We start from the raw sequence: 25,391 nt of genomic DNA on the forward strand, positions 1-25,391 counted from the left end.
ATCCCTCGTAGATTGTGAGCCCTCGCGGGCAGGGTCCTCGCTCCTCCTGTACCAGTCGCTGTCACATTGTGTTCAAGATTATTGTAATTGTTCTTGTATTATACCCCTTTTTCACATGTAAAGCGCCATGGAATAAATGGCGCTATAATAATAAATAATAATAATAATATGTGTCACCCCAGGCCTGGATGCCACAAATATTAAAGGCTGTGTCTGAGAGCAGGAGGGAGGTTCCCTGGTCAGGGACCATTAGCATACAGCACCTCCTGTCCCAGGCCAGTAGGAGGATCAGGCTGCCCCTATAAAAGCTGGAAATGTGGCAGGGTTAGAGAGACCAGAACCCACTTCTGAAGTGTCCTGAAGGGTTCTCAGAGAAGAGGGACAGGTCAGCAGCAGCTGAGGAGTCCGTGAGGCAGAGGAGAAACTGCAAGCCAAGGACAGAGGCGACGAGAGCCGGTCCTGGCTGAGAGAAGCACACAACCGGACATTGGGGTCCGAGGCTGTCAGGGTTGCAAGCCCAGCAGCAGAGAACCAACCCGCGAGGGATTTCAGGTCCCTTGGCCTAAGAAGCCTGGAGGCTCCGCCACACAGAGGGACCAGTACAGCAAGGAGAAGCAAAGGTACCCAAGGCCCGAGTCGCAAGCCATACAGGCAAAGTACACGGCCAGCTCAGGGACGTGGGCTATTACACCACGAAAAGAGGGATAGTCAGCAAGAGCATAGAGAGAGAACGGTAGGCCTACACACTCACCCTGACCAGTGGGGCTCGCCCGAATGCTCTCAGATACCCAGGCCCACTCCTAACCGGTACTCCTGTTGGGTCAGTAATAACATCTGCAATAAAGACCCTGGACTGTTTGAAGCGGACTCTGAACTCTTACTATTGCAGCCTGCACTATCACCCCCAGCATTCACCTACACTGCCCTAAGGCTACACTCTTCCCGTGGGGAGTTATCCTATCCCTGTGCTGCACACCAACACCAGCCTCAGTGGTCTGCCTTGCAGCGGCTGTTATCCCTGACCGCAACCCACGGGTGGCGTAGTCGGACATTCCCAAATCTATAAATAGACTGCCACAGCATTTGGTCTGACCACCCTGAGCCACGGGATCGGGTTGCCACTACTACCCCCAGCATCGCACAGAAGCCCGTTCCGGGTGCCCCACGGCCCAGGGGGCGAGTCAAATACGTTTCTCCAGTTTTTTTGTAGTAAAATTAGGGGCCTCAGCTTATACTCGGTTCGGCTTATTTAAAATATACGGTATTTTAATAATCAGTGAGTATGTGGTGCCCATAATACTGCAGGACTGTGGGGTGCATTATACTATATGGGGGCTGCATTTTACCCTATGGGGTGTGTAATATACCGTATGGAGGACTGTGGGGAGTGAATTATATTCTATGGAGGACCATGGAGAGTTCATTATACAATATGGAGGATTATGGGGGGGGCGCATTATACTATATGGAGGATTATGGGGGCGCATTATACTATATGGAGGATTATCAGTGGCGTATTATACTATATGGAAGGCTATGTGGGGCCATTGTAATCTTTTGAGGGCTATGTGGGGGGTCATTATACTGTTTGGAGGGCTAGTGCAGACCATTATACTGTATGTAAGCCCATTATAGTGTATGGAGGGCTCTGTGGGGGTCACAGTTGGGGGATCATACTGTGTTGGTGTCACCATACTTTGCCTTGGGAGTTGAAGTGGGGTACTGTAGGGTCATTATACTGTGCATGTGGAGGCTAATGTGGAGGAATGCACCATGGGGGTATCATACTGTGTTTGGGGGGCACTTTTGTTGGCATCATACTTTATGGGGAAATGTAAGAGGGATCTATGACTTTAGCAGGAGAAAAATTACTATGTAAAGGCTGGAAAGTTGTGAGATCTGCTCTTCTGTGACACAGACAAATATTTATTTATTTATGTGGGGGGGGCCCAATTAGAGCTTCTGCTATGGGCCCCATGATTTCTATGTACGCCCCTAGTTTTATCGCTTAGCAAAATGCGGAGTGAAGTTTGATAGATACAAGAAAATCTCAATAAATATAGAATATAGAATTTTTTTTTTTTTTTATTAAGGATAGGGTAGAAGGATAAGGGATGAACAAAATCAGGGACAGAATCAGTAGACGAAATCATAGTCAGGAAGAAATCCGGGTCAGATACCAGGTGATCAGTAAAAAAAGCCAAGTCAGGCGAGCAGTATGGATACAGCGGAGCCTGGTGACAGAGGCATTACCGAAACAAGTCCGGGTAGAGATGTTACAGTCAGAAGGCCACAGGTAGATGGTGAAGGTCCTTCTTTACAGGTCCAGCAGTGATGGTGGATCTGCTGTACTCCGCTAGATGCGGAGCTTTTCCGTCTTTTAGATGACACTTGGGCAACAGTGACAGCATGAAAATGCACGAGCTGCCCTGGATAGTCCACGCCGGCAGGATGATAAGATCCGGCGGAAGATGGAACCTAAGAGAAGAGAAATAAATACAATGTAAGTGATGGGACTCCATATTACATGATACTACTGTGCGGTCAGTGTGGCCGGCCGGACAACAGAGGAATCTTATTCACACAGATGTCCGGGGTCATTGTCAGCCATCATACATGTGACAATCCCATCACTGACAGATAACATCTGCTCCCCATGACTTATTCTCATCACTAACATCACACAACATGGAGATGATTCTCACACTTACCTCGTCTCTTTTTCCCCTTTTTCCCATTTTCTGAGTTTTGTTGGTCTATACTCAGATTCATTTCAGATTTTCTTTCCTCCTCAGTTGGAAATTCTGATCAAAGTAAAAAAAAACTCAGTAAAGAAATATTCTTATAGGATCTGCTTTGTGTACTGTATATAGAAGAATTGTTCTAGTCCTGTCCCCTATAGTCCTGATAATCTGGCATTACATTATTATAGGGCAGAATAAGTCCTATATACCGTTCATGACCTAATCTGAGGGGCATTAGATGTATAACTGATATGGAGCAGTAAGCGCCCTGTGTGCCGCCACGTGGTGCATCACTAATGAGTGATATTCTACTATAGGAGACGATGTCTGCTTATGATGAAGTAAGTTCCTGGATGCTAAAACGTATCTCACAGAATCCATAAAAACAATTCCTGGATAAAATTAGGGAAATAGAAATACAGTATGGGCCCATGGAAATTATAATTGGGATCCATGAAACCTGGGCAACATAGGAGACCTATTACAGAAAAACCAAATATTTGAGCCTTGAATTCTCATGTTGGTGCTGCAGATACATACCTGATGATGGGGACGAGGATGGCAAGCTGTTTATAGCATTCTCACTATCAGATTCAGAAAACGATTCTTTCTGCCTGTTAGGAAGAAGAAAAACATGTAAATCACAAGTAAATGCAGAATAAAAGGGGTGGACTCACTAGAAGAACACTGACTAGAGGGTCTAATAGGACATATGACAGTCATAGTGAGGAAGGTTTTATGCTCCAATCTACCTTCTATGGATCAGAACGAAAAACAACTACCAATAATGGCTGGCATGTAATACTACATCTCTCCTACAGTATGGGCAGCTCTAATAACGCGTGAATGGCTGCAATTATGGGCTATTATCACCAGTGGTTTCTGAAGCCAAAAGCACAATGACCATGACCACTAATAATTGAGGCTGAACTTGATATTATGGTATTTATGTCCTATATTTGGTGTTGTGCACACATATCAGCCTGTAACTCCCAGTTATGACACCATAATCTACTCACATTTCTGAAATATTTGTATCGGTTGCTGGGGTACACTCTGGAGGAGACTTCTGGTCCTCATCATTCATCGTTCTGATAGTGATGGTACAGAGCTAAACATGGATATGAAATACTTTTTTTTACTTTTAGAGGTCTTTTTTGTTTTACATATTTAGGATTTATTGATCACATACTTACTTTAGAAAGCCTTTCAGAAGATGATGTAAAATTTTGGAAGTCGAGGCTCTCATTGTTCTCACTGGTGCCCTCCTCATCCTCTGAGACCGAATGGTCTATTTCAGAGTGATCTACAAAAGTAATGAAGTGTTATTAGAGATTGTTAGTATAAAACAGGCATAATTTATCACTAATATTAGTGGGTACTGATTATTACATTTTAAGAAAGACAAGACAAACAGCTGCTTAATCTAGATGATGTCTTCTTCTACTTACCGATAAATAAGCTGGTGTCCACATCTGAGGCAAGCTGAGGAATGTACTCCGGCTTCTGACTTAGAAGGTTGACAAAATCTAAGTCACTCAGGAATGGATGACTCTTGATCTCAAGTGATCCTCCTGTAAAAAAAAACAAGAAAACAAAAGTGATGTGGACATTGTCAGAGATTGCTTCATATCTGAACAGTTTAACTTAATCTGAATTAATGACATAACTGAGTCAACATGAAGGAAGAAGACTGAAATTGATAGTGTGGTGAACTAGGAATGGAATAGCTGATAGAGAAGTGTTGATTCTCATGGACATGAGCGATAAGTGTGATAGGTGAATATTAATAGGAATATTAATAGTATTATATCTCTTACCTGTCCCAAGTCTATCTGCAGGATTTGTTCTGAGCAGCTCAGTAATCAGGTTCTGCGCATTGGGAGTAGGAGTGGAATTACAATCCCAAATTATGTCGCCTGTTATACAGAAAATAAAATCTCTTTACTGGACTGTAAGCTAAAGCAAAGTAAACACCTAAACTAATGTAACCGATCAAAGCAATGGTCGGATTATTCCACTTACCAATGACAATCCTGTCATAAAGCTCAGCTACAGAATCTCCATCAAATGGTACAGATCCCGTGAGAAATTCATGTAGGATTATCCCCATTGACCACCAGTCAACAGGTCTTCCATAGCCTTCTTTCAGGATGACCTCTGGGGCGATGTAATATGGGGTACCACATAACTGGAAAACAACAGAAGAAAGAGATGAGAATGATGAAATGATTATTATAACAAGTTCTCGCCATAAAAACACAATGACAAAAGATAAAATATCAATGGAAACGTTCTCTAGAAATGAAGAATGTAGAGACGACACAATAATGTGATGAGATTTGTAAAGAAAAAAAAACATATGCCAAAGGCCAGGTGAACAGATGGGGTATATTAGTTAACCAAATACCAAAGCAAAACAAAGAAAACCCCTTAAAATATCAGCTTTAATAGCTACATTTAAAACCACCCATATCAATATATGAAGACAAAATCCATAAAATGTACAATATATGGGTAGTGGGATAAACATAGGATAATTGACATGCAGGCTTGCCCTAGAGACCCCACATGGGCTGATATCCCGCCTGCAAGTGGAGGTTGACACCCTAGCTAATCGGTTTGTCGCCCCCGCTCCACATCGGCACTCCCTCCGTGACCCTATCCACCCCTAGACAGACATACACATATACAACAAAAGTTCATCAAATAATGATGAAAGGCAGACAGTCATGTTGCTGCTAACATGCTGAAGGAAAAAAAGGCAATATTCAATGTATCAATTATATGGAAACAGGGAAGTTGATATAATGTAGTTCCACTAGTACAGATAGCGATATCAAATGCACCAATCTATACACAATTCAGTATGATATATAAACCATCATTCAGAAGCCTATTATAGATACACTAGATGGTGGCCCGATTCTAACGCATCGGGTATTCTAGAATATGTATGCGGCCAACCGGGCGCAATCAGCAGAACGTTGTTTAAATTTGGCGCCAAAATCGCTGATTGGTCGCAGCCGGCTACCGCGACCAATCAGCAAAACGGTGTTTAAATTTGGCGGCAATATCGGTGATTGGTCGCGGGTGGCGGCCGCGACCAATCAGCGACCTGTGTTAGTGAGGACCGGAGAGCTTGTTTAAATTTGGTGATAAAATCACTGATTAGTCGCGACTGCGACCACTCAGCAAAAGGGTATTTAAATTTGGCGCCAATATCGCTGATTGTTCGCGGCCGGCAGTCGCGACCAATCAGCAGAGCGGGGTTTAAATTTGGCACGAATAATGCTGATTGGTTGCGGCCGGACCAATGAGCGACGCGGGATTTCCTGGACAGACAGCGGCCGGACCAATGAGCGACACGGGATTTCCTGGACAGACAGACAGACGGGATAAGACGATTATATATATAGATATGGGTGCTTTTAAATGTATCTATTAAAAGTTATATTTAAGGTCTTTCTTTGCTTTGGTCCTTGGAGATTTGTAAAGAACAAGCTAAATTCCTGTAAGTGTTACCCACCTCACGGTCCAGGAACTCCCTGGTGATGTCCTCCGCTAATTCCTTGTAGGTGTTGGTTTTTGGTATCATGACACCAACTTTTGAAAGCCCAAAATCGGTAACTTTTATGTGTCCAGCAGATGTAATCAGGAGGCTGTGAAAGAGAAGATGGTTTTAGCCTCACAGACCGTATGATAATAAATGATAACTTCCCCCCTTTATTATACTACGAGGGACACTTACTTATCCGGCTTCAGGTCTCTGTGCACCACACCGTAGCTATGGAGGTATTCCACAGCAAGAACCGCTTCTCCAAAGTATAAGCGGGCCAAGGGGACAGATAGAGGACCCCTGGTGCTTAGGAGGGTCTCACAGTCGCCACCTATAGAAGAAAGGAAATATGACCGGTGAGTGGTTTATACAGCAGATCACCATGATGTATAATGGGAAGTGAGCGGAGACTTTGGCATAGGAGAGAATATAAACACATATAATGTATAATAATATTAGTCTGAATCAATGGAGAAATGTCGTAACTAATAACATAAAGTGATGTCACATCTCGTCTACAGCTGGAGATACTGACATGCTCAGTGCGGACTTACAGGGAGATCACACAGACAGTAGCGTACATAGAAATCTAAGGGCCCCATAGTAAAAGTTATAATAGAATGCCCCTTCAAAAAAAACCCTTATTGAAGTCAATCGATGTTCTCAACAGCAATACACCTTTTATGGCCATTTTAGTGTATGATGCTCCCAAAAATGCCCCCACCCACACACTGAGTTAGATATCCCCACAGTGAAATCTTAATCCAGTTTCACCTTACAGATATAGTGTAGCACCTGTCTATAATGTCCCCACTCAGTATGAGGCCAGTTATAGCCCCCTACTCAGTATAATGGCGCCCACAGCCCTCCCCCTACTTAATATAATGGCCCCCACAGCCCCTCAGACAATATAATGACCTGCACAACTGCCCACTCAGCATGATGGCCCCCACAACTAATCAAACAGAATAAGGACCCCCATACAGAATGGGGACCCCCACTGCAAACCATTCAATATGAGGACCCCAACTCAGTGCATGGGCATGCAAAGTCACCAGTTCAATATGGGGATACTTACAGTCCCATATAGCCTCTCACACAGCACACCATTCAGTATTGTGGCCCCTTCCATCCCCACCTCTCAGATATTATGGCCCCCGCAACCCTCAATCCTCAGTATTATGTCCTCCACCAATCTCACTATTCCGTATTATGGCGCCCACCAGCCCCACCACTTAGTAGTAAGGCATCCACAAGGCCCACTACTCAGCTACTCAGTATTAAGGCCCTCACCAGCCCCACCATTCAGTACTACCGCCCCCACCAGCCCCACCTCTCAGCATTATGGAACCCACCACTACTTAGTATTATGGCCCCCACCAGCCCTACCATTTAGTAGTAAGGCACCCACCAGCACCACCATTCAGTACTACCACCCCCCCGAGTCCCACCTCTTAGTATTATGGCCCCCACCACTACTTAGTATTATGGCCCCCACCAGCCTCACCACTCAGTTTTTTAGCCCCCACCCGCCCCATCACTCAGTGTTATGGCCCCTACCAGCCCCACCACTCAGTATTATGGTCCCCACGAGCCCCATCACTCAGTCTTATGGCCCCCACCAGCCCCACCTGTGCAGTGTAGGTACTGAGACTCCACACTACAGATGCAATATTGTGACGTCATTGCACCTGCAGGACACAGAGTCTTGGACCCATCTGTGCAGGCTAAATGGTGGCTTAAGGAACCTTTGGCTCCCTTATCCACCATTCTTTTCATCGGTATTCATATTCTGACAATGTTTCTGAAATTATGATGACAGGTGGTGGAATGGGGCCCAGTGCCGAGCGGTGCCAGGCCCGACCTGACTCACTGGCACCATAGCGCCCCTGCACACAGATCAATGAATTTCCAGGCATCTTGGTAATAGAAAACCTACAGTAAATGCACTTTGGGGATGTAATCATCCTAATTATCCTAATTATATAAGCGGTGATAAGATGTAAGCAGACATGGGCTGAATATACTACAATATACATGTCCTACCTCCTACATACTCCATGACCATACACAGGTGAGATTTCATTGGAAAGGAGCAGAGCATGGAGACCAGAAAGGGACAATCAGCGAATGTTAGGATGTCCCTCTCCAGAAAGGCCCATTCCACTCTTTTTGGAGTGTCCAGGTTCCGCTTGGCCATTTTCTTCAAAGCAAAGATCTGGTGTGAGTCTTTATGGTGCGCTAAGTAGACGGCACTGGAGAGAAAGAGAATCCATGGTTTGAATAAATCTTTATTACAAGAACATCTATAGAAGTCATTATATCATGTTTTGTACTAATGTTTAATGCTAGAAGTCCGGCCGTCACTGGAAATCCATGTCTAGAAATCCATAAAAGATCACTACGTAGATCACCTATGGGAGGTGTCCACAATGCCACGTCCGCCGGAGCCCTCACCCAGGTCACATTACAGATGAGAGAATCTACCGAAATTATTCTTGGGCAGATTCACTACATTTGACCAGTAGATACGATTCAGTGCAAATAAAAGTTGGTCCAAATTAAAAGTGCTCCAATTGCCATAACATGACGTTAATTATGCTCCCGCATACCCCAAGACATAACCACATAATAAATGGAGGGGAGCGAAGGAGTTACAAAAAATGAAACCCATTATAGCCACTTGTCCTCTGTGCCAGTCTTTATTGCTGAGACCAGTGAGTAGACTCACAAGGTCATGGTGGAGGGTGGGGGGTGCAGATGTCATTGACGTAAATTTTGTGTCACCCCTCACTTGACCGTGTGTAGCCAATTACTCTTATCAGTTCGCTAATGGATCCCGAAAAAAAACAAAGACCGGCGCAGAGGATCGGGAAGCTCTGATGGGGGTGGCAGTGTAAGAACAGATGAGGGTCTAGGACAGGCAGGTGTAATATATTATTCTATTTTAATCCCTTTCCTTAACAGTTTGTTTTCCTACAGAATCATATAATTTCCCCATGATAACACTGAAGGGCAGAGCACAGAGGCTGGAGCATTGTCATAGGGAACCCTGAGAAATGTGGATTATGCCAACAGAAAACTCACCCAAAATTTCCCCTGCTGATCAGTTTGGATGTCTCATAGTCGCTCTCATGCGGCTGTCTTGACGAGGTCAATGATTTGATCACGCTCTATAAAAGAATAAGAAATTATATAAAGATATAGAAGCTGCTGGAAAAAAGCTCCAGATGCAAAAACGTCTCCCTCCTATATTATGTCCCGGCTGATGTACACTGATCCGATGTCTTGTGCCATGTAGTCCTATTGCTCTGTATAACCCCACCTCCACCACTGACCTTTCTGCCTATACACAGTGCACACAGAAAGCAACCAATCAGGGGTGTGGGCGGGGTTATACAGAGCTCAGCATTCAGAGCAGAAAAATTAGTGATTTTATCACAACTGCTGCACCCAATAAAGTAATCGATACATCGCTGGAATCAGGGTCTCTGCCTCTACATCATGCTGCTCTCAGATGGGATAGCAAAAACCTGGTGACAGATTCCATTTAATATTAATGCTATTATCTAACACAATAGTGTAATCTCCTCTTAGAATAGAGACATCCCATGGTTATATGGGGGATAATACTGGACGTGTCATTCACACCCCATAATCTGGTGATACACCGACATCTCTCTCCATGATACTTACACCGTCAGATTCTTGGATCTCCGGGATCTCACAGATTCTACTGTCAGCATCCGCCAACATAGTTGTTTCTAAAAGAGTGAAAAAATGATGAAGAAATAAAATGTATTAGACAATATCAATCCTACATATATATTACAAAAATATAACTCAGACATGACAAGATGTCTGTAAATGGGAATAATGCTCATTATATAGGGATTCCAAATATGAGAACGTACGGCGCATCCATGAATAAATGTAATGGAAATGATGGAGGACTCCCCCAATCATCACATGAATGAGGAACCCCCCCACCCTCGCTGTACATGTGAGTGATGGTAAGAGAGCTGAAGCATAGGAGCCATATACAGATTATCCTGGAAGTGCATTGGGGACGTGTCACTGTACTCAGACATCTTCTTCCACGCCCCAGTGCACTTCCATGCTGATTTATATACGGCTTCTACATTAGATTTCCCTTGACTGAGACATTGGATTTCTGCAAAAAAATATTACAGAGAAATGGCCAGTACAGTCATACCACAATATGCAAAAATGTGCTGAGAGGTTCCCATTACACAGAATATACAGAGTAAATGTCACATTATTCCCTGTTCTCTATAATATCTGGATATTTCTTGTAGGAGGTCGGGTGATCGGCTTACCTGTAGTCAGATCACTGTTCAGTCCCGGGATTAGATTTTGCTCGTCTTTGGTGTCGCCTTCTGCTGTTTCCTGATAGATATAATATATAGAATTAACATGTGGAACCTTACACTAAATCATCCCATACATAAATCAGGAAGGACTAAACCTGCATTTACAGATGCAGCCAATTGTAACTGTACAAATCAGACGTGTGATAGAGAAGATGATGGCTCCTTACCAGGCGTTCCAATGAGCGAGCCGGACGCTCCAGTACACACAGGACTTTTTCGGCCAGGTCTTTAATAAAAGCCAAATCTCCATATTGAGATCTTTCTTCAGCCTAAAAAGAGGAAAAGAAACAAAAAGGAAAATTTAGAGATGAGAAAGGTCACAATGGAGGAGGCCGCCATTGTATGTGACATTTGCTCCTCTCTGCAGATACAATAACTCTGGGGACTCATCGTGTTTTATATTGGAGGAAAGAAACTTCTATCCCACCATTATCTATAATATAACCAGGGATGGGTCCTTCTTTCCGAAGCCTCTATAGACTGCACAAGCGCACTGTACCTGCACAATGTGGCCACAGACAGAAGAACACATCCAGACCGGGAGGAGGACGGGGATGGAGGAGGAGTGTGGTGCCAGAACTTAAGGTATGCGTCATTTCATCGCAGCTATGGGGGTCTCCTGCTAGAAGTGGGGAGGCTATGGAGGTCTCCTGCTGGATGTGGGGAGGCTATGGGATTCTCCTGCTGGATGTGGGGAGGCTATGGGGGTCTCCTGCTGGACATGGGGAGGCTATGGAGGTGTCCTGCTGGATGTGGGGAGGTTATGGGGGCTCCTGCTGGACATGGGGAGGCTATGGGGGTGTCTTACTGTACGTGCGGAGGCTATGGGGTCTCCTGCTGGATGTGGGGAGGCTATTGGGGTCTCCTGCTGGACATGGGGAGGCTATGGAGGTGTCCTGCTGGATATGGGAAGGCTATGGGGGTCTCCTGCTGGACATAGGGAGGCTATGGGGTCTCCTGCTAGAAGTGGGGAGGCTATGGGATTTTCCTGCTGGATGTGGGGAGGTTATAGGGGTCTCCTGCTGGACATGGGGAGGCTATGGAGGTGTCCTGCTGGACGTGGGGAGGCTATGGGGGTCTCCTGCTGGGCGTGCGGAGGCTATGGGGGTCTCTTGCTGTACGTGCGGAGGCTATGGGGGTCTCCTGCTGGACGTGGGGACGCTATGCAGGTCTCCTGCTCGACGCATTGATGTTATGTGGGTCTCCTGCTGAACGCGGGGAGGCTATGGGGGTCTCCTACTGGACGTGGGGATGCTATGGGAGTCTCCTACTCGACGTGGGGAGGTTATGGGGGTCTCCTGCTGGACGTGGGGAGGCTATGTGGGTCTCTTGCTTGACGCATTGAGGCTATGGGGGTCTCCTGCTGGACATGGGGATACTATGGGAGTCTCCTGCTGGACGTGGGTTGGCTATGAGAGTCTCCTGCTGGACGTGGAGAGGCTATCGAGGTCCCCTGCTGGACGTGGGGAGGCTATGGGGGTCTCCTGCTAGACACATTGAGGCTATGGGGGTCTCCTGCTGGATGTGGGGAGGCTATGGGGGTCTCCTGCTGGACATGGGGAGGCTATGGGGGTCTCCTGCTGGACGTCGGGAGGCTATGGGGGTCTCCTGCTGGACGTGGGGAGGCTATGGGGGCCTCCTGCTGGACGTGAGGAAGCTATGGGGTCTCCTTCTTGACGTGGGGAGGCAATGGGGGTCTCCTGTTGGAGGTGGGGGGGGCTATGGGGGTCTCCTGATGGACGTGGGGAGGCTGTAGGGGTCTCCTGCTCGACGTGGGGAGGCTTTAGGGGTCTCCCGCTGGACATGGGGAGGCTATTGGGGTTTGCGTGTGGACATACTACGATATCCGGCGCCATTTTATTGAAGACACTGTATGTACGAATTCGCAGACACAGTGTCTTAAAAAATAATGGCGCCGGAAATGTTCCAATAAAAATGCTCGTCACCAGGGTGTAAAATAGGTTCAATAGCTAGTTATCTATATGGAGTTTAGTGCGGAGCGTCCGCCATTTACCTGCTGTAGTAATGTCCTGATGTTATGAAGTAAATCCGTCACATACTCTGATGTCAGATGACCTTGTTGGTATTTGGTCAGGCAGTTCCTTACTAGCTGCACCACCAGCCGGTGAGTGAAGCTGAGGACGCCATCGGGTGGTAGAAGCACAATGTTAGGGCGATTGTTGATAAGAATACCCCATAGTGCTTGTACCTGAAAATTATCCAGAAAAAATCCAGCCATAGTGAGAAACTGCAAGTGCGCTCAGTAACTAGCTATGGAGCCAAAATGGCACCCGTTACCCTGTGTACATTGTAGAAGTAGTGACTGTGAGCTGTGATGTCATAATGGGCGAGCATCACCAGTGATGTCATGATGGAATCTTGTGATAGAATCTTCAAGAGGCGACTCTGCACAAACAGATGCTGCCTAGCAATGTGTACAGTGGAAACTCCATAGAATAAAATCCATCTCCATGTTATCATGACCGTTCTCTTTTATTACCAATTAGAACACGACCAGTATAAGGGTATGTTCATACGTTGCATTTTTGCAGCATTTTTTTGTGCACCAAAAACCAAAGTGGTGGCAGGAAAAACGTTGAGTAAAATCCGCACGTTTTTGCTGTGTTTTTAATTTTTTTTTTTTTTCATTCATTACAATTGGTGAAAAACGCTGCAAAGGCCCTAATAGGATTGACAAGCTGCAGAATTCAAAAAACACTAGAAAAGAAACGCAGCATGTGAATGAGACTTCAGAAATCTCATTCACTAAGCTCGTACTTTAAAGTGCAGTGTTATTGCCGCAGAAAAAAAGCCAATTGTGAACACACCCAAAAGATATACTCAGTCATATGGGAAATAATGTGTAGATTTATTCCTCATTTGTCTTTTTTTTCTCCATAGAACATTTTAGTTTACTATTAGAGATGAGCGTTGTTCGACTCGAAGTGTTCACCAATCTCAAATTCGAGCTGTTTTGGGCGGTGTTCGAGCCGTTCGGCGAACACGAACAATTTGAGAAAAATTCGGCTGTTCGAGGTTATGTTCGTTAACTGTTCGTGCACCAAAATCATAACTGGATTTTTTCTCAGTAATGATGAAAATTAATGTTAATACGCAGTTTGAGTGTACAGCGGGGTGGGGGAGGGGCAGGGGATGGATCTCTGCAGGAATAATGAAGATCTCCATTTTTTTTTCTCTTTCCCGCATTTGCAGTGGGGAGGTGCAATCTGTCAGCCTATCAGCAGCGCACACATGGAACGAACTGCTTTTTTTCACACAAGCAAGGGCATGTGTCATTGGCAGTGTATGACACATGTCCTTGCCCTATAAGACCCAGCCATTTTCCCCGTCGCCACCATTTTCTCACTGCTGCAGCTGCGTGTTAGACGGCACCGCTGTTGCTGTGTGCGCTATACTTTGTTAATTTCAAGCCAATTTTCGCACAAATCTACAGATAGCTTGGGAGTAGGGAATAGTTGTGATTGCAGTCCTTTTAAGGACTAGGTTACAGCATTTCCTACGACTTTTATCAGGCAGGTCTGTGCTCTTAAATAGATAGGTTGTGGGAGTAAAGACTAATTGTAATTGCAGTCCTTTTCAGGACTAGGTTACATCAGTTCCTATCAGTTTTTGCCAGGCAGGTCTGTGCCAGTGCTGTGCAAGTTTTTTTCACAGCATTTGGCTAAATCTAGCAAAGCAAATCCTTTTTGTCCTCTTGCAGTGTGTGTTAGTCAGTGGAGTAGCCTATCTGTGTTGCAAGCTACACCACCTGTGTATAGAATACAATTTTTTTTACTGCACCTAGTGAAGTAAAACCTTTTGGGCATAGCATCATTCTATTAGTCCAGCTATACTAACCTCCACCAGGTTGCAAATTCAATATAATTTTTATCTGCATCTAGCTCTGAAAAAATATTTCGGCTTGTAGCAGTGTGTGGGACTTGTTCTATTAGTCCATCTATACTAACCTCCACCAGGTTGCAAATTCAATATAATTTTTTTCTGCATCTAGCTCTGAAAAAATATTTCGGCTTGTAGCAGTGTGTGGGACTTGTTCTATTAGTCCATCTATACTAACCTCCACCAGGTTGCAAATTCAATATAATTTTTTTCTGCATCTAGCTCTGAAAAAATATTTCGGCTTGTAGCAGTGTGTGGGACTTGTTCTATTAGTCCAGCTATACTAACCTCCACCAAGTTGCAAATTCAATATAATTTTTTTCTGCATCTAACCCAGCCAATGCTTTTGGGCTAATACCACAGTTTGGCCACTCAGCTCTGCTCGGTTCCCATCCATTGTTTTTTGTGCAAACAACTCCAGAGTTGTGAATTAGTTAACCACCAAAATGAGTGGAAAAAGGCCTGCTGCTGGTGAAAAGGGTAATAGGCGTGTTGGGAAGGGAAAAAAAGGTTGTGTCCATGGGGTAGGTGTTAAAGCAACAGTAACATCTGCAGACGAAAGACCATCTTCCAGCCAAACTAAGGTGTCTACTTCTTTTAGTGGAAAATGTGATAAGATCCCTTTCTTACGGCCACGCCAATCGCTACAAATTCCAGATGAGGCACAAAAACAGCAGGTGCTTCAACGGATATCAAGTGCTCCTTTAAGTGGGCTCTCCCCCACCTCAACTTCAACATCACAAATACTCCAGTCCTCAGAGGTGTCACCCCAATCGCACTTGCTTCCTCACAGCTCCCAAGTCTCCAGCTGCCGGTCTGAGTATGGGGTAGAACAGATGGTTGAGTCTGCAGAGCTGTTTACTCATACTATAGCCTGGGAATCAGAGGTCAGCTCCAGAGCTTCTATGAATCCAGACGAGGAAATGATCTGCACTGATGCCCAGAATCTTTATGAGTCGGATCCAGGACCAGAGGCTGAAGGTTCTGACCATAATGTAGACCCTCATTCCCAAACTGTAACTCCTGTTGGTGGAGACAATGAGGAAGATGATGATGAGACTCAAATACCTGATTGGAGCGACAACTTTAGTTTTTTCTCAGGGCAGGAACAGGTTGGCTCTGAGGACGACGGGTGTGATAACGCACAGGGTGATGATGATGAAGTTGGAGATCCCACTTACTGTCAACCCACAGTCAGCCAAGAGATGAGGTCAGCAGAGGAGGTGGAGGAGAATGCTAGTGACGACGAGGTCAGGTTGCGCCTTCCTGGACAGAGACGTAGTACTGGAAGCACGTCAACAACTGCATCCTCAAACACAACTCTGCCTCTGACCACAAGTCGTGGTGGCTCTTCAGGTCGCATGGGTGCTAAGCCTTGCATAGCCTGGGCATTTTTTCAGATCGATAAAGATGACCCAACTCGTGTTATCTGTAACATTTGTCAGCAAAAGCTAAGTAGAGGCCAAAAAATACATAGTTTGAGTACTTCATGCATGAACCGGCACATGAATATGAAGCATAAGTTGCAGTGGGAAGCTCACTGTGCTACAATGCGGCCTAGCCGGCCGGGCCAACCACCGTCTGCCACATCTTGTGCATCCGCGGCCTCTTCATCCTCTGTGACTGGGGGGACAGCAGTCACACCTGTTTTGGGACGCAGACCTGCCACCTCTTTACCCGCAACAGCCAGCGTGATTGGCAGGTCATCATTTTCTTTGGAGGTGGAAACACCAGCTGGTGTTCAGCGCAGTCCGACATCAATAGCACCACCTTTGGATCAAGGCAACCTAACATGTCCGCCTGCATCTTCCTCACAGACCGGCAGTTTGCGGGGACACCCTTCTCAACCTGGTCTAAGCACAACAGCCAGCCCTCGGTCCCTCAGATGTGGACAAGTAAAAGACCATTTCCTCCTAGCCATGAGAAAGCTAAGAGGTTGAATTTCACCATCTGCAAGCTCTTGGCTAAAAGAAATGCTGCCTTTCTGCCTGGTGGACACAGAGGATTTTCGAGACCTTATGTCCGTCGCAGTGCCCCAGTACCAGATGCCCAGTCGGCACTACTTCTCAAAGAAAGGTGTGCCTGCGCTCCACCAGCATGTCGCACACAACATCACCGCTTCTTTGAGAAACTCTGTGTATGACAGTGTGCATTTCACCACAGACACTTGGACGAGTAGGCATGGACAGAGGCGTTAAATGTCGCTGACTGGGCACTGGGTAACTATGGTGACAGCAGGACAAGGGGCTGCTGTCCAAGTCTTGCCATCCCCACGAGTTGTGCGTCAATCCTCTTTATCTCGAAGTTCCTCCACTGCTTCTGCCTCCTCAACCTCCTCTCGGTCCTCCACCTGCACCCAAAGCCTGTCTGGTCATGCCACAAGCTTTCTAACTGCGCAGAAGGGATCCTGCACACCTCCTTACTATGCTGGCAGCAGGGCTCAACGTCATCAGGCGGTTTTTACTTTGAAATGTCTGGGAAATGTGAGTCACACAGCTGAGGAGTTGTGGTCAGCTCTGGAGAACCAGTTTCATGAATGGTTGTCTCCACTGGACCTGAAACCAGGGAAGGCCGTGTGCGACAATGCTGCAAACCTGGGTGCGGCCCTTCACCGGGGCAATGTCACACACGTGCCTTGTATGGCTCACGTGTTGAATCTGGTTGTCCAGCAATTTTTAGCCCACTATCCCAGACTAGATGGCCTTCTGCAGAGGGCACGGTCGCTGTGTGCTCACTTCCGCCATTCGCATCCCGCAGCTCAGCGACTTATATCTCTACAGAAGTCGTTGGGCCTGCCACTTCACCGGCTAAAATGCGATGTGCCTACCCGGTGGAATTCAACTCTGTACATGTTGCAGCGACTGTGGTAGCACCCACAAGCCCTGGTGCAATACGTTCTGACGTATAGCCTGGGCCAACGAGATCCAGAGGTGGGGCAAATCATGCTGGAGGTGTGGTCTCAGATCAGGGACCTATGCACCCTTCTGCACAGTTTTGAAATGGCGACGAAGATGTTTAGTGCTGACGATGCCATTATCAGCATGACTATTCAGGTGATTTACATGCTGGAGCACATGTTAAACAGAATTCGAAGTCAGGTGGTGGCACAAGAGGAGGTGGAGGAAGTAGAGGAGGAGGAGTTGTATGCGGAAGGGCTAACAAGGCGGCAGGCATGTGAGGGTGGGGGAGATGGTTTTACCAGGGCGCATGGTAGCAGCCAAACTAGTGAGGAAGGTGCAGGAGCCCAGGAAGAAGTGGAGGACGAACTGATGGAAGACTCATCAGATGAGGGAGACCTTGATCACATTTCTTTTGTGCGAGGTTGGGGGGAGAGGGCAGAGGAAGGAAGCATGATTGTTACCTCGCCACCAACACAACAGGGACTTGGTGCTCCTGGATGCGCAAGACACATGAGTGCCTTCTTGCTGCACTACCTGCAACATGACCCTCGAATTGTGAGAATTAGAAATAATCCTGACTACTGGGTTGCCACACTGTTAGATCCCCGGTACAAAAGTAAGAGTATCAGCAGAGACTGTTGCAGAATCTTACAGTTCCAACTTGCCAACCGTGGGACCGTCGCGTGTTCAGCACTCAAAACGTAACAGAAACACAGTATCTGCTGGTAACATCAATTTTGCGGAATCATTTCACCACTTTTTTAGCCCATCCTTTGCAAGGCCACAGGAGACAAGAAGTCTGACACATAGTCAACGCCTAGAGACGATGGTACAGGAGTATCTCCAAGTAAACATTGAAGCCATGACTGTGTCACTGGACCCTTGCTCTTTTTGGGTTTCCAATCTGGATAAATGGCCGGAGCTCGCCACTTACGCCTTGGAGATCTTGTCATGCCCCGCAGCCAGCGTTCTGTCTGAACGTGTGTTCAGCGCTGCTGGTGGTGTGCTGACAGAAAAGCGCACACTGCTCTCCACTGATAATGTAGACAGACTCACGTTCATAAAGATGAATAAATCATGGATCCGAAACGACTTTTCTACCCCTGTGTCATCCTGGGGAGAGTAAAAGCTTAATGATTTGTTAAAATCACCTCACCAACCGTTTTAAGCTTTCAAATTACTAATCATGTTTATCTATATCTTGGCTGGAAAATAATTTGGGCCTTGTAGCAGTGTGCAGTACTGATTCTATTAGGCCATCTATACTAAGCTCCACCAGATTTAAAATTACTAATTATGTTTATCTGTATCTTGGCTGGAAAATAATTTGGGCCTTGTAGCAGTGTGCAGTACTGATTCTATTAGGCCATCTATACTAAACTCCACCAGATTTAAAATTACTAATCATGTTTATCTGTATCTTGGTTGGAAAATAATTTGGGCTTTGTAGCAGTTTGCAGTACTGATTCTATTAGGCCATCTATACTAAGCTCCACCAGCTTTCAAATTAATAATAATTTTTAGCTGCATCTAGCCCGGAAAATAATTTTGGGGCTCCTAGATGTGCAAGACACATGAGTGCCTTCTTGCTGCACTACCTGCAACATGACCCTCAGATTGTCAGAATTCGAAATAATCCTGAATACTGGGTTGCCACACTCTTAGATCCCCCACACTCTTCAATCAACCTTTTCATTTTAATAAAGAACAAAAAATGGTCATTTTTGAAATTATAAGCATTAGCAGGTTATTACAAACTGAAATCAAACAGTTTTCAACTCAAAACTTTACTCTAGGTGATGTAACATTTGCACATAGGTCCCTTTGTTCGAAAGGAGCTTCTGAACTCTCTCGTCCATTGAATTTGTCAGGTTTTGGATGGTTTCTGCTTCAATTGTTTTGCATGAGGACAGAATACCCTCCCAGAGCTCCCAGAGCTGTTGCTTAGATGTGAACTGCCTCCCGCCATCAGACACTCCTTTTGATGATGCTCCAGAGGTTCTCAATGGGGTTGAGGTCAGGGGAGCATGGGGGTCACACCATAAGTTTGTCCCCTTTTATGCCCATATCAGCCAGAGATGCAGATGTGTTATGTGCAGCATGAGAAGGTGCATTATCATGCATGAAAATGATCTTGCTGCGGAATACACGGTTCTTCTTCTTGAACCATGGCAGGAAGTGCTGTTTGGGAAGCTCCACATACATTATGGAGTTCATCTTTACCCCTTCAGGGATCCTAAAGGGGCCGACAATCTCTCTCCCCATGATTCCAGCCCAAAACATTACTCCACCTCCTCCTTGTTGGCGCCGTAGCCGTGTTTGCGTGGGGTGTCCATCAACCAGCCATCCTCCACTCCATCCATCTGGACCATCGAGCGTTGCACGGCACTCATCGGTGAACAAAACAGTTTTGAAGTCAGTCTTCATGTATTGTTTGGCCCACTGGAGCCGTTTCTGCTTGTGTACAGTGGATAGAGGAGGTCGACTGGATGGCTTACGCACAGCTGCAACATCTTGTTGTTCGGGGGACGTTGGAGGCACCAGCAGCTTCAAAAACTTGTCTGCCGCTATGACAAGGCTTTTTTGCCGCTGCTCTTTTAACCTGACGTAATTGCCTGTAGGAAAGAGTCCTCAATTTTCCCTTATCAGCACGCACACATGTGTACTGTGAATCAGCTACATACTTCTTGATTGTGCGATGATCAGGATGAAGTGTCTTGGCAATGTTGATTGTAGTCATGCCTTGACCTAAACACTCCACAATTTGTTGCTTCTCAGCAGCCTACACATCCTTTTTCTTTCCCATTTTGGCAGAAAATGTAGGCTGCTTAATAATGTGGGACAGCCTTCTTAAGTAGTCTTGCCTTTCATTGGACACACCTGCCAAACTAATTAGCACAGGTGTCTGCAATTGCTTACAGTGATATAAAGAGCCCTGCCACACATCACCATCAATGAGTTTAACTGACAAACAAAAAAATTCTTCCCTTATCACTCCTAAATACTTTTTGCATAATAATTTGGAACACAGTGTATGTAGCATCGGTGTCTCTGCCCCTTGCTAGGCAGAGACGCCGTCCCTCTCACCTCCCCGCTCCTGGCGCGGCGTCCTCCAGCGCTTCTCTCCCCACTGCTGCCGGTGCGCGCTCTTTCCCCGGCAGTGTGCTTAGGGCGCGCGCGCTTCCCCTCTCTTAAAGGGACCGCGCGCGCCGTCCTAAGGAGTCCCTGGCCAATTTCCGGAGGACCTCCCATATATAAGGCACCTCCTCCAAAATGGAGGTGCCCGAGCAAAGTTGTTGCAAAGCATACTCACCACTGCTTCAGCCCTTAGGTCCCGTTTCCAGCCTGACTACCAGTCCTGTCTGCCTGCGTGTCTTCCCTTCAGCCCGACAGTCTGTCTCCTGCATCCGCCAGTCTGTCTATGGGCAAGTCCACCTGCGGACCAGGAAGCACCTGCCAGTTACCTGCCTGCTACCTGCCGTACTTGCTAGCCCGCTCACCTGGGAGCGCTCACCTGCTACCCGCCTGCTAGCCTACCTGGAGGCTCTGCCGTCACTTGCCGTGACCACCTGCCTGCCAGCCAAGAGACTCTTACCTGCTCTGCCGTCACTTGCCGTGACCACCTGCCAGCCAGCCAAGAGATTCTTACCTGCTCTGCCGTCACTTGCCGTGACCACCTGCCTGCCAGCCAAGAGACTCTTACCCGCCCAGCCGTCACTTGCCGTGACCACCTGCCTCCCAGCCAAGAGACTCTTACCCGCCCGGCCCGTCACTTGCTGTGACCACCTTCCTGGTAAACCTAAAGACTGCTACTTGCCTTGCTTCCTCGAACTGTGACCACCTGTCTGCTACCAGAGACTTCCGCCTGCTTGCCGTGTCCATCCGCCATACCGGTCAGTCCCAGCCATCTGACCCGTGGGAGCCACCTGCTCTCTTACAAGGTCGTCCCCAGAGTAGCACCTGGTCCCTCAGCCCGGATCTTCCCTGGTCACGGTATCGTTTGCTGCCGTACGACCAGGGTCGGTTCGGGTGGATACTTAGTCACGCCCCTCTGGGTCCCTCCTTGCACCTCGGCACAGAGGTTCCACCACCCGGACCCGTAACAGTGTACATGTGCTTTTCCACAAAACACCAGTGGTTCAAGTAGTGAATCTTACAGTTCTAACTTGCCAACCGTGGTCTGTATGGAGTTGTTCAATAAAGGGCCCAAAATTAAGATAACATAGACGGGAGAGGTCTCTATGAATACGAATTCCTAAGTATTTGATACCCTGTGAGGGCCAGGCAAAGGGAAAGTTGGACTGGATGGAATCCTGTATGGATTTGGGGAGGGAGACATCGAGGGCCTCAGACTTCGCTGCATTGATTTTAAAATTTAACCATGTAACTAAGTGATCTATTTCAGCCATAACAGCAGGGATGGATATATGTGATTGAGTGATATATACTAGGACATCATCAGCAAATGCAGAGCACTTGTACTCGGTGCCTCCCACCTCAATCCACCTGATACTGGGGTTATGGCGAATTGATGCGAGCAGGTGCTCCGTCACTAGGATGTATAAGAGAGGGGACAGAGGACATCCCTGCCTTGTCCCATTGGTGATTATGAAAGGTGATGAAAATGTTCCATTTATCTTCAGCCTAGGTGACGTATTACGATACAATGCCGTGATTTTGGCTATAAAAGGGTCCCCTAGACGCCTACCCCAAGCTTTTTAAGAGAATAATATATGGCGTGCCAGGAGACTCTATGGAATGCTTTCTCAGCATCCAACGAGAGTATCTAATTACAAATTTTTAACTGCATCTAGCCCAGGAAATACTTTGTGCCTAGTAGCAGTGTCTGCTAGTCAGCGGATTATCCCAGCTGTTAAGCAAGCTACACCACCTGTAGTTTGGACACTTAATTTTTTCAAAGGAAATGCTTCGGGCCCCCGGGACACTCAGTGAAGAGCATCGGGAGGCACCCCAAGTCACAGGAGCTGGGACTGGCGGTAGGACGCCTTGCGGTGGACCGCCAAGCTCGATCCTTATAAAAGCTTTTTAACTGCAGCAGCTTTAGTGGACGCTACTGGAGCTGGAATTCCCGCAGCTGCTGGCATCAGACTTGCCCTCCAATAGATCCTTGTAAAAGGATTTAAAGTATACTCATTCAAATTAGAGAGACAATTTAAATTAAAAAGCTTAGAGCTGCCTCCACCGCAGAGGGGCTCTCTCGACCCACCAGCGGACAGGCACCAGTATTGGGAGAGGGGGGCTGGCCGTCAGGGTCCACCGCACCTCTGGCACAAACCCGGCGACACGGAGGTCGCACGGGCAGGAACGGACTGGCCGTGTGGGCTTCGCACTTTTTTGGTTTTAGAAGGGCATGACATGCCTATATCTGTGTCTCCCCCTCCTTTTACTCCTCCACCTCTTTTCTTTTCGCATGACTATATGTACTTGTCACTTTTCCATGTGTTAGTTGTGTCTTCTGAGCAATTTGTCAGGTTTTGTAGACACCTTTGAAGGTGTTTTCTATGTGTTTCTATGTGTTTTTGTTTGCCTGCCATTGGTTTTAACGGTGTTTGAAGGTGTTCGTCGAACAGTTCGGCGAACATACGGGTGTTCGACGAACCGAACCGAACTCGAACACTACGGGGGTGGCTCAACACTATTTACTATTAACAACTGTGACAAATATTGAAGATATTTAAGAATTAATAAAAAGTGACCCAAGTGATAAATCATTTACATCATTAATCGTTGTGTCTTTATAAAGTTCAGCCCTTTACCATGTTGCGTTTAGGTCGCGAGATCGTGCAGCTGCAGGAGCGGAGAGCCGCTGTCAGAGTCGCCAGATCATCAAAACAGTCAGAAAAAGATGAATAACACATGACACAAACTGATACATTTATATTAACCCCTTCATGGCCGGAGCATTTTCCATTTTTGCGTTTTTGTTGTTTGCTCCCCTTTTTTCCAGAGCCAGAACTTTTTTATTTTTTGTTCAATATGGCTGTGTGATGGCTTATTTTTTGCGGGACAAGTTGTACTTTTAAAAGCCATCACTGGTTTTACCATATTGTGATACTGTGTGCTGGAAAACGGGAAAAAATTCCAAGTGTGGTGAAATTGCAAAAAAAATGCAATTCCACAGTTTTTTTTTTTTTAGCACGTTCACTGAATGCTAAAACTGACCTGCCATTATTATTCTCCAGGTCATTACGAGTTTGTAGACACCAAACATGTATAGGTTATTTTTTATTTAAGTAGTGAAAAAAAATTCCAAAGTTTGCTTAAAAAAAATAAAAATGGCGCCACTTTCCAAGACCCGTAGCGTCTCCATTTTTGAGGATCGGTGGCCGGGTGAGGGCTTATTCTTTGAGTGCCGGGCTGATATTTTTATTGATACTATTTTGGGGTAGATCCGATGTTTTTATCGCCCGTTATTGCATTTTATTGCAATGTTGCGACGACCAAAAAAAAGTAATTTGTTTGGAATTTTTTCTCGTTGCGCCGTTTACCGATCGGATTAATTCTTTTTTTATATTGATAGATAGGGTGATTCTGAACGCGGCGATACCAAATATGTGTATGTGGGGTTTATTTTTTATTATTTTAATTTGAATGAGGCAAAAGGGGGGTGATTTAAACTTTTTTAAAAAATTTTTTAATATTTTTAAAAACATTTTTTTTGCACCTTTTGCTTGCTTCAATAGTCTCCATAGGAGACTAGAAGCAGCAGCAGTCCGATTGCCTCTGCTACATACAGGAGATGAGCAGATCGTCTCTATGTAGTAGAAATGCTAATGTGCTATGAGCGCCAACCACTAGGTGGCGCTCATAGCAATCTTTACATGACAACCACAGTGGTCTGTTGCAGACCCCGGGTTGTCATGCCCACGCATCGGTGACCCGCGATCACGGGGTCACCAATGGGCGGGGCTAATACCGCACTTCCGGCCATGTTAAATGCTGCTGTCAGAGATTGACATCGGCATTTAACTGGTTAACAGCCGCGGGTGGATCGCGATTCCACCCGCGACTGTTGCGGGCACATGTCAACTGAGTAAAAATCAGCTGACATGTGCCCAGTTCAGTGCGGGCTCAGCGCCGGAGCTCGCGCTGAACAGGGGGTGCCGACGTGGTGCGTACTATTACGTACCACGTCGGAAAATAGAATTAGACTTACCGGTAATTCGGTTTCTAATAACCCACCACGACAGCACCAAAGGAGGATGTCACCCCACCCTAATAGGGACAGGAAACACAAAGAGGTTAAATAGCCCCTCCCTCATCCTCCCTCCAGTGTTTTTATAAAGGACCACACAAGTATGGATGCTTCAAATTATATTTATTCGAATTAAATGATTGGCTAACCAAGCCTGGGAGGGAATTACCAGTGCTGTCGTGGTGGGTTATTAGAAACCAAATTACCGGTAAGTATAATTTTATTTTCTCCAATAACCCCCCATGACAGCACCAAAGGAGGAGTACCAAAGACTCATGTTTAGGGAGGGACAATGGCCTGAAGCACTTTCCGCCCAAAGGCCAAGTCTTTAATGGACATTAAATTAAGTTTGTAATGCTTGGTGAAGGTATGGACCGAGGACCATGTAGCTGCTCTACATATCTTCTCGAGGGAAGAGCTAGCCTTTTCTGCCCAGGAGACGGACATGGCTCTAGTAGAGTGTGCTTTCAGGTTCTCTGGTGGTGAGAGATTCTGGATCTGATATGATTCCACAATTGCTTTCTTGATCCACGTAGCGATGATAACCTTTGAGACCTTCTTCCCTCTTTTCTGACCAGATGGCTGAATAAAGAGGTTCTGATCCTTCCTCCAGGCCTCTGTCCTTTGGAGGTAATAAAGAACAACCCGCCTTACGTCCAAAGTATGGAATTCTTCTTC

The 25,391-nt window shown here is 46.2% G+C and overlaps 1 pseudogene; it reads right to left on the reverse strand.

The window, feature by feature from the left end:
* Positions 1-3,831, reverse strand: part of LOC141271516 (ras-related protein Rab-5C-like) — a 56,308-nt pseudogene extending 52,477 nt beyond the window's left edge.
* Between the last annotated feature and the right edge of the window lie 21,560 nt (positions 3,832-25,391).

Source organism: Phyllobates terribilis, unplaced genomic scaffold (assembly GCF_046119375.1).
Source record: "Phyllobates terribilis strain yellow unplaced genomic scaffold, ASM4611937v1 Scaffold_5__5_contigs__length_657084704, whole genome shotgun sequence".
Classification (NCBI taxonomy): Eukaryota; Metazoa; Chordata; class Amphibia; order Anura; family Dendrobatidae; genus Phyllobates; species Phyllobates terribilis.